At 39.3% G+C, this 9,855-nt stretch overlaps 1 pseudogene; it reads right to left on the bottom strand.

Moving 5' to 3' along the window:
* Window positions 1-313: 313 nt before the first annotated feature.
* LOC130836953 (zinc finger protein 709-like) lies at window positions 314-2,421 on the bottom strand (annotated as a pseudogene).
* Between the last annotated feature and the right edge of the window lie 7,434 nt (window positions 2,422-9,855).

Here is a 9,855-nt window from a genome sequence, read left to right as displayed (position 1 = left end):
TGTACAGCAACGTACTTCAATAAAAATAATAAAAATAAAATAATAATAATTTAAAAAATTGGTAAAAATCCACAGTCCAATGATGTCCTTTAAGAAAGAGGCTTAGCAAACATATTTAAAATTTTATAATTCTTTCATATTGAAAGTTTTCTTAAACTTTATACACAGATAAATTTCCATCAAGTTTTCTAATGTTACCCACATTTTTATTTCTTTTCCACAAGAGTTTTCACATGTAGGGATGGGGCCAAATGAAGTCTTTCTGACGCTGTTTACATTCAAGAGTATTTATCCAGTGACTCCTTTCATGCCTTCAGAATGAACTGGGACGGCTAAAGGCTTTTCCACATTCTTCACATCTATATGGTTTCTCTCCAGTGTGCAGTCTCATATGTCTTTGAAAGTTTGTGTGACAAATGAAGGCTTTGCCACATTCATCACATTTCAAGTTTCTCTCCAGTATGAATTCTTTGGTGTGCTTGCACATAATTACAACAACTGAAGCCTTTACCACATATTTTACATTCATAAGGTTTCTCTCCAGTGTGATTTCTTCTGTGTGCTTGTAAGGAATAGTAATAACTGAAGGCTTTATCACACTGTTTACATTCATAGGGTTTCTCTCCTGTGTGACTCCTTTCATGTATTTGAAATGAACTGGGAGAAAAGAATGTTTTCTCACATTCCTTACATTTATAAGGTCCATCTCCAGTGTGAGTGATCATGTGTACTCGCAAGCTAGAAAAAGAAATAAAGTCTTTCCCACACTGCTTACATTCATAGGGTTTCTCTCCTTTGTGAGTCCTCTTGTGTGTTTGTAAGGAACCATGGTATCTCTAGGCTTTCCCACACACCTTACATTGATAGGGTTTCTCTGCAGTATGAATTCTTTCATGTCTTCAAAGAGAACTGGGGTAACTGAAAGCTTTGGTACATTTTTTACGTTCATGGGGTTTCTCTCCACTGTGATTTCTTTTATGTATTTTGAAACCTAGATGAGAATTGAAAGCGTTACCACATTCCTTACATTCATAGGGTTTCTCTCCAGTGTGATTTCTTTCATGTATTTTTAAACCTCAAAGGGAAATATAAGCCTTACCACATTGCTTACATTCATAGAACTGCTCTACTGTGCCAGTTCTGTCATGTGTTTGATATCTGTAGGCTCTTCCAGATTGTTTACACTGATAGGGTTTCTCTCCAGTGTGAGTTCTTTCATGCACTCGAAGTGAACTGGAACAATTGAAGGCTTTCCCACATTTCTTACATTTGTAAGGAACATCTCCAGTTTGCATTATCCCATGTCTTTGAAGGGTTTTGAGATGTATAAAAGCTTCCCCACAGTCTTTACATTTATAAATTTTTTCTCCATTATGAATTCTTTCATGTTTTTTAAAGCACTGCAGATAACTAAAGGCTTTTCCACATGCCTTGCATTCATTTGGCTTCTTTCCATATTTCTGATACTCATATGGTGTGTGTTCCATGTGACATCTCATGTGTCTATTAAGGGATGAATGACACATAAAGACTTTTCCACATGCACTGCATTCATGTGGTTTCGCTCCAGTAGTTTTCTTATTCAGACTGAGATTTGGAATAAGGCTGAAGTTTTCGTCACATGGACAACCCTCTTTATTTTCACAGAGTGCTTCAACCATATGACTTCTGTAAATAACAAGAAGCATATTGTTGATTATTTCTTTATTAATGATTTTATACTTATTATATTTATTATGATATATAGGGATAGTGTAGAGTTTCTCCCTCACCTGAATTGTTTTTGAATATACTGAATGCTCTGCAAGAGGACCCCACACTTGAGACTATTTAAACAGTAATATTCATATGTAGGGTTTACTAGCACTGTTTCCAGGAGAAATATTTCACAAACACTGAACAATATGTTATGTTTCAGAAAGTATTTTGAGGGAGATTTCTTTCTTTCTTTCTTTCTTCCTTCCCTTCCCTTCCCTTCCCTTCCCTTCCCTTCCCTTCCCTTCCCTTCCCTTCCCCTTCCCTTCCCTTCCTTCCTTCCTTTCTTTTCTTTTTTAATTTTCTAATAAATACATTTAAAGCAGGGATTATTTGTTGTTTGCTTCTTTTTAGAATTTCATAACATACTAAGATGCTCACATGACACGCTGTTTCTCACTGTGAGTGCAACTCACCTTAGTTTTTTCTCCTGGTTTTTGTACTGATCTTCAATGTCACGATCTTCCCATATTTTCCCTAAAATATAGACCCTGAAAAATAATTCCAAAGTATTAGAAGTTATAGAAAAACTATCAGAGTCTAGGTCCATGCCTAGAGCTGTGACATCTAATTTACCTACCAACATTCTTCCTTTTCCACATTCCACATCTTGGCACATTGGTGGGCAAGAAAAACTCATTCTCAAACTGACAAAGTGAAGGAATGTTGTCATCCTTATCTACTGAAGCCAGGTTCCAAAAGATTTTCTGCATCACATCTCTGTAGTTTCTTCTCTGAAGGATCCAGTAAAGCTCACTCTTCCACAGTGAAGTTCACAGCCACATCCTCAAAAGCTAGAGTCCTAAAAATATTCCAAATAAGTGTACAGTAGGATGTGTGACACTGACAGCACTAGACATCTATATTCCATTTATAAGAGGTTTACCTATGAGTCTGTCTTCTCCAAACATTTATCTATGACTTGATCATCAAAAACTGACTCTCTGCCCACACTTACTCCTTCATAAGTTTTTTTCTCCCCCACCACACTGTGTGGAATGTGGGATCTTAGTATCCTATCCAGGGATCAAACCCAGGCCCCCTGCAGTGGAAGTGCAGAGTCCTAACCACTGGACCAACAGGGAAGACCCACTCTTTCATAATTTGAACAGCATCATGAACACATGCAAATTATTTACACATTTCTACTGTGATCATATTATATCTCATTTCTCTCTAATGGCACTGTCTGCAGCATGTTGTGAAATGATGGAAATAATACAAAAATGAAACAAATATCATCATAAAAAAAAAAAGACAAAGCCACAATGAGGTATCACTTCACACCGGTCAAAATGGCCATCATCAAAAATCTAGAAACAATAAATGATGGCGAGAGTGCGGAGAAAAGGGAACCCTGCTGCACTGTTGGTGGGAATGTAAATTGGACAGCCACTATGGAAAACAGTATGGAGGTTCTTAAAAAACTAAAAATAGAACTACCATATGACCCAGCATTCCCACTACTGGGCATGTACCCTGAGAGAGCGGTAATCCAAAAAGAAACATGTACCATAATGTTCATTGCAACACTATTTACAATAGCCAGGGCATGGAAGCCACCTAAATGCCCATTAACAGATGAATGGATAAAGAAGATGTGGCACATATATACTATGGAATATTACTCAGCCATAAAAAAGGAACGAAATTGAGTTATTTGTAGTGAGGTGGATGGACCTAGAGTCTGTCATACAGAGCGAAGAAAGCCAGAAAGAGAAAAAGAAATACCGTATGCTAACTCACATATAAGGAATCTAAAAAAATGGTACTGATGAACCCAGTGACAGGGCAAGAATAAAGATGCAGAGGTAGAGAATGGACTGGAGGACATGGGGTGGGGTGTGAAGGGGAAGCTGGGATGAAGTGAGAGAGCAGCATTGACATATATACACTACCAAATGTTAAACAGATGGCTAGTGGAAAGCTGCTGCATAACACAGGGAGATCAACTCTATGATGGGTGATGACTTAGAGGGCTGGGATAGGAATGGTGGGAAGGAGTTGCACAGGAGGGAGGGGATATGCGGGTATATGTACAAGTACAGCTGATTCACTTTGTTGTACAGTAGAAACTGGCACAACAATGTAAAGCAATTATACTCCAATAAAGAGCTTAAAAAAAAGAAAAAAAAAGAAAAAGAGAAATACTTATTGTTTTATTTATTTGATTGTGCCCGGTCTTAGTTGCTGCAGGTGGGCAATTTTGGGACAGCCATAGAAAAAACTGACAAAACCAAAAGCTGGTTCTTCAAAAGATTAATTTAATAAAATTGATAAACATCTAGTTGATATTACCAGGCAAAGAGGGAAAACAGAAATTATTAACATCAGAAATGAAAGAAAAGGGAAATTAAAAAGGAAAAAAGATTTGATACAATCCAACATCCACTATGATAATAAACTAACAATAGAAAGGAACGCTCTATTCTTAAAAAAATAATCTACACAACACTTGTAACTAATATGATACTTAATGGTAAGAAACTGGAAGCTCACTGGGAATATAAGAACAGGGCAAGGAAGCATCTATCCAACATTGTTCTGGAAGCTCTAGCCAATGCAGTAAGACATGAGAAGAAAATAAAAGGTACACAGACTGATAAGCAAGAAATAAAACTGTCTTTGTTCTACATGACGTGATTGTCTACATAAACACCTGATAGCACCCACAACAGCAGAGATAACTCTGGGAATTAATAAGAGTACACAGCAAGGCAGAAGAATATAAATGCCAACTGCTTTGCTATAAACACATGCAAAAATGTATTCAACTGATCTTTGACAAAGAAGTAAGGCAATTCAATGGACAAAAGAAAATCTTTAAAAAAATTAGTGCTGGACATAATGGATATCTACATATGAAACACACATACACAAAAAGTGAAGGTAAACACAAGCTTTTTATAAAAATTAACTCAAAATAGATCATAGATCTAAATGTAAAATATAAAAGTAAAATCTAGACATAACATAGAATAAAATCTAGGTGCCCTTGTCTTTAGTGATGAATTTTCAGATACAACACCAAAAAAAGAAAAAATCCACAAAGAAAAAAATATTTTACATCATTATTATGAAAAACTTTTGCCCTGGGAAAGTGTTAAGACAGGTCACAGACAAGGCTAAAATCTTTGTAAACAGCTGATAAATGACTGGTATCCAAAATATACAAAGATTTCTTAAACTCAACAGTAAAACCACCAACAACCCAGTTAAAAATGGGCTAAAGATCTGAACAGACACTTCACTAAAGAACATACACAAATGGGAAATAAGCAATAAGAAAACATGCTCAACATATGTTCTTGGAAACTTAACAAAGATAGAGAGAGATGTCCCTACACACTTATTAAATGGCTAAAATGAAAACGCTCAGAACACCAGATGCAGCCAAGATGTGAAGCTGCAGGTAATCCTCATTCATTGCTGGTGGGAACAGAATTCAGCATGCCTATGTTAGAAGACAGGAATTTTATGTCAAAACTAATTATACTCTTGGGACTTCCCTGGTGGTGCAGTGGTTAAGAATCCACCTGCCAATGCAGGGGACACGGGTTCAAGCCCTGGTCCAGGAAGATCCCACATACTGAGGAGCAACTAAGCCCATGAGCCACGACTACTGAGCCCACATGCCACAACTACTGAAGCCTGTGCTCCTAGAGCCCATGCTCCGCAAGAGAAGCCACTGCACTGAGAAAGTCCGAGCACCACAACTAGAGAAATACCATGCACAGCAACAAAGACCCAATGTAGCCAATAAACAAATAAATTTATTAAAAAAAACTAATCATATTCTTATATAGTAAGACCCAGCAATCACACCTTGGTATTGACCTAAATGAGCTGAAACCTTATATTCACAAGAAACCTTCACGTGAATGTTTGTATGCACTTTATTCATAATTAGCAAGAGTTAGAGTTAAGCAAGATATCCTCCAAGAGTCAAATGAGTAAATAATTAGTGGCACAGCCATACGATAAAATATTTTTCATTTAAAAAAAAATGAGGGGCTTCTCTGGTGGCACAGTGGTTAAGAATTCCCCTGCCAATGCAGGAGACACAGGTTCAATCCCTGGTCCAGGAAGATCCCACATGGCAGGGGGCAACTAAGCCCATGCACCACAACTACTGAGTCTGCGCTCTGGAGCCCAAGAGCCACAACTATTGAGCCCACGTGCCACAACTACTGAAGCCCACACACCTAAAGCCCATGCTCCACAAGAGAAGCCACTGCACTGAGAGGTCCACAAAATGCAACAAAGAGTAGTCCCCTTTGCCTGTAACTATAGAAAGCCCATGCACAGCAACGAAGACCCAATGCAGCCAATAAATAAATATATTAAAATTTTTTTTAAATGAAAAAGAAATGAGGTATCAAGCCATGAAAACACATGGAGGAAACACAAAAGTATATTGTTAAGTGAAAGAAGCCAATCTGACAAGGCTATCTACTGTATGATTTCAAATGTAAGACATTCTGAAAAAGACAAAATTACAAACTGGTAAAAAGATCTTTGGCTGATAAGGATTTGAGGGTTGGAGAGTGCGATGGATGAATGAATAGACAGAGCATAAGGGATTTGACAGAAATGATGGATATATGGCGTTAAACGTTTGCAACCCCATAGAACATATAACACAAATTGTCAAGTATAATGTAAACTGTGGACTTGAACACATGAATATGGGTTCAGTAACTGTAACAAAGGTACTGTAGAAATACAAGATGTAAAAAGTAGTGCAGGGACTTCCCTGGTGGTGCAGCAGTTAAGAATCTGCCTGCCAATGCAGGGGACATGGGTTTGAGCCCTGGTCTGGGAGATTCCACATGCCACGGAGCAACTACTGAAGCCCGTGCGCCTAGAGCCAGTGCTCTGCAACAAGAGAAGCCACCACAATAAGAAGCCCGTGCACTGCAACAAAGAGTAGCCCCCACTTACCACAACTAGAGAAAGCCTGCATGCAGCAACAAAGACTCAATGTAGCCAAAAATAAATAAATAAAATAATAAATAAATCTTAAAAAAAAAGTAGTGCAAACTGTGCGGATGCAGAGGGGTTATTTTTCTACTAAGGAAAAGAACAATTACAGGACCACAATATTCAATAGATAAAGGAATCCAAAGGAAAATAAAGCAAATATTTAAATCATTTGAGATAAGCAGACTGCTTCCCTACAGTTCAAAAGGAAAACCCACATTCAGAAAGTTAAACACGTTCTTAAAACTGTGGTCCAGACACTCCCAACTGAGATAGAACCCCTAGAAGTGAGTCAGTGACTGGTGAAGAAGGGTGGGGACCCAAAAATGAACTCTGGCATCCGCACATACTCTTTCCTTTTTTAATTTTTATTTATTTATTTATTGGCTGTGTTGGGTTTTTGTTGCTGCATTTATTTATTTATTGGCTGTGTTGGGTTTTTGTTGTTGCACACGGGCTTTCTCTAGCTGCAGAAAGTGGGGGTTACTCTTCATTGTGGCACGCGGGTTCCTCGTTGCTGTGGCTTCTCTTGCTGTGGAGCACAGGCTCTAGGCAAGTGGGCTACAGTAGTTGCAGCACATGGGCTCAAGAGTTGTGGCTCACAGGTTCTAGAGCACAGGCTCAATAGTTGTGGCACACAGGCTTAGTTGCTTTGTGGTATGTGGGATCTTCCTGGACCAGGGATGGAACCTGTGTCCCCTGCATTGGCAGGGGAATTCTTAACCACTTCGCCACCTAGGAAGTCCCTGCACATACTCTTCTCTTGCCTGGCCATGTGCAAGCCCTCCCTCCTCCAGGCTTCCAGTGTCACAAGTGAGGAATTTCACAGCAGGTTCTGACCCCAGTGAACCCCCAAATTCATAAACTCTTGTCATGGAGACAGAACATCAACCTCCACAGACCTCCCTGTGCACAAATTACACCGAGTGCACTGACATCATGGATGCAACCCTCAAACATAATGTCTAGAAACATCTAGGCCTAAAGGAACCACAGCTTACAATCCCCTCACCCCCACATGCACCTGCCTCCCTAGCTTTCCAGGGCTCTATAGTTTCACTCCTTCCATGGTGGACATAACCAGGTAGGAGGTAGGCTCTCCAAGAAGAACCAACTGGGCCTTCAAGTACTTCCCTCTGCAGCTTCAAGGGGACCTTAACTTGGGTGAGTGACTGCAGTCCTCTACATCCCACTGGAGTTGTTTGGGACCTACTATTATATTCGTTTGTTTTTTTAACTTTTTATTTTTTTATTTTTTACAATATACTGCATATATTCAGAGCTTACAATTTGGTATCCCAATCTCCCAATTTACTCCCCCCACCAACTCTCCCCGCTTTCCCCACTTGGTGTCCATATATTTGTTCTCTACATCTGTCTCTAATTCTGTCATGCAAACTGGTTGATTTGTACTATTTTTGTATAGCCCACATATATGTGTTAATATACAATATTTGTTATTCTCTTTCTGACTCACTTCACTCTGTATGACAGTCTCTAGGTCCATCCATGTCTCTAAAAATGTCCCAGTGTCATTGCTTTTTACAGCTGAGTAATATCCCATTGTGTTTCTCTTTGGAGAAATGCCTATTTAGGTCTTCTGCCCATTTTTTATTGGGTTGTTTATTTTTTTGATATTGAGCTGGGTGAACTGTTTACATATTTTGGAGATTAATCCTTTGTCTGTTGATTCATTTGCAAATATTTTTTCCCATTCTGAGGGTTGTCTTTTCGTCTTGCTTATAGTTTCCTTTGCTGTGCAGAAGCTTTGAAGTTTCATTAGGTCCCACTTATTTATTTTTGTTTTTATTTCCATTATTCTAGGGAGTAGATCAAAAAAGATCTTGCTGTTATTTACGTCAAAGAGTGTTCTTCCTATGTTTTCTTCCTGGAGCTTTATAGTGTCTGGACTTACATTTAGGTCTTTTATCCATTTTGAGTTTATTTGTGTGTATGGTGTTAGGAAGTGTTCTAATTTCATTCTTTTACATGTAGGTGTCCAGTTTTTCCAGCACCACTTATTGACCAGAGGGTGGATTCTTTACCACTGGACCACCAGGTAAGTCCCCTTAAACTGTCATTTAAAAAAAAATTCTTTTTCCTTTTTTCTGTTCAGATTGAGAGATTTCCACTACTCTGTCTTCAGTTGCTGATTCATTCCTTTGTATCATTTAATCTATTGATTATTTCTAGTGTATTTTTAAATATCACTTACTGTAGTCTTTGACTCTGTTCGCTTTTTTAATGCTTTTTAAATTTTTGTTAAAAATGTCTAACTTCTCACTCTGTTCATCCACTCTTCTAAGTTCTTTGAGCATCTTTATTATCATTACCTTGAACAAGTAGATTGCTTATTTCTGCTTCCTTAGTTGTACTTCTGGGGTTTTACCTTGTTCCTTGTTTGGAACATATTCCTGTCACCTCATTTTGCCTAATTTGCTTTTCTAATTTCTATGCATTTGGGGTCTTCCCTTGTGGCACAGTGGTTAAGAATCTGCCTGCCAATACAGGGGACATGGGTTCAATCCCTGGGCCAGGAAGGTCCCACATGCCGAGGAGCAACTAAGACTATGCACTGCAACTACTGAGCCTGTGCTCTAGAGCCCACGTGCCGCAACTACTGAAGCCCGATTGCCTAGAGCCTGAGCTCCACAACAAGAGAAGCCCCAGCAATGAGAAGCCCGTGCACTGCATTGAAGAGTAGCCCCTGCTCACCACAACCAGAGAAAGCCTGCAAGCAGCAACAAAGACCCAACTCAGCCAATAAATATATAAATATACGTAAAAAAAAAGTTCTATGTATTTGGCACATTACTAATGTTTCCAGACCTTGTAGAAGTGCCCTTTTGTAGGAGACGTCCTATGCATCCCAGCAGTGCTCTCCCCTCTGGACACCACAGCTATATGTTCTAGGTGTGCCCCCTATGTGGGTCCTTCTTGTGTAGCAGGCTGACTAGGTGTGGCTGGCCCCCCAGTCCAGTTGGTTGCCAGGTCCTGCCTTGTGTGGAGGTTGCTGACTGTTGGTGGGCAGTGTCAGGACATGAGGTGGCTGGCTATGGGGGTTCCAGTGCTGGCCCACTGGTGGGTGGAGCTAGTTTCCAGGGTGGGAGGTTGTGG

Source organism: Hippopotamus amphibius, chromosome 15 (genome assembly GCF_030028045.1).
Source record: "Hippopotamus amphibius kiboko isolate mHipAmp2 chromosome 15, mHipAmp2.hap2, whole genome shotgun sequence".
Taxonomy (NCBI): domain Eukaryota; kingdom Metazoa; phylum Chordata; class Mammalia; order Artiodactyla; family Hippopotamidae; genus Hippopotamus; species Hippopotamus amphibius.
The sequence above is the reverse complement of the archived record's forward strand: the minus strand, read 5'-3'. Positions and strand labels throughout refer to the sequence as shown.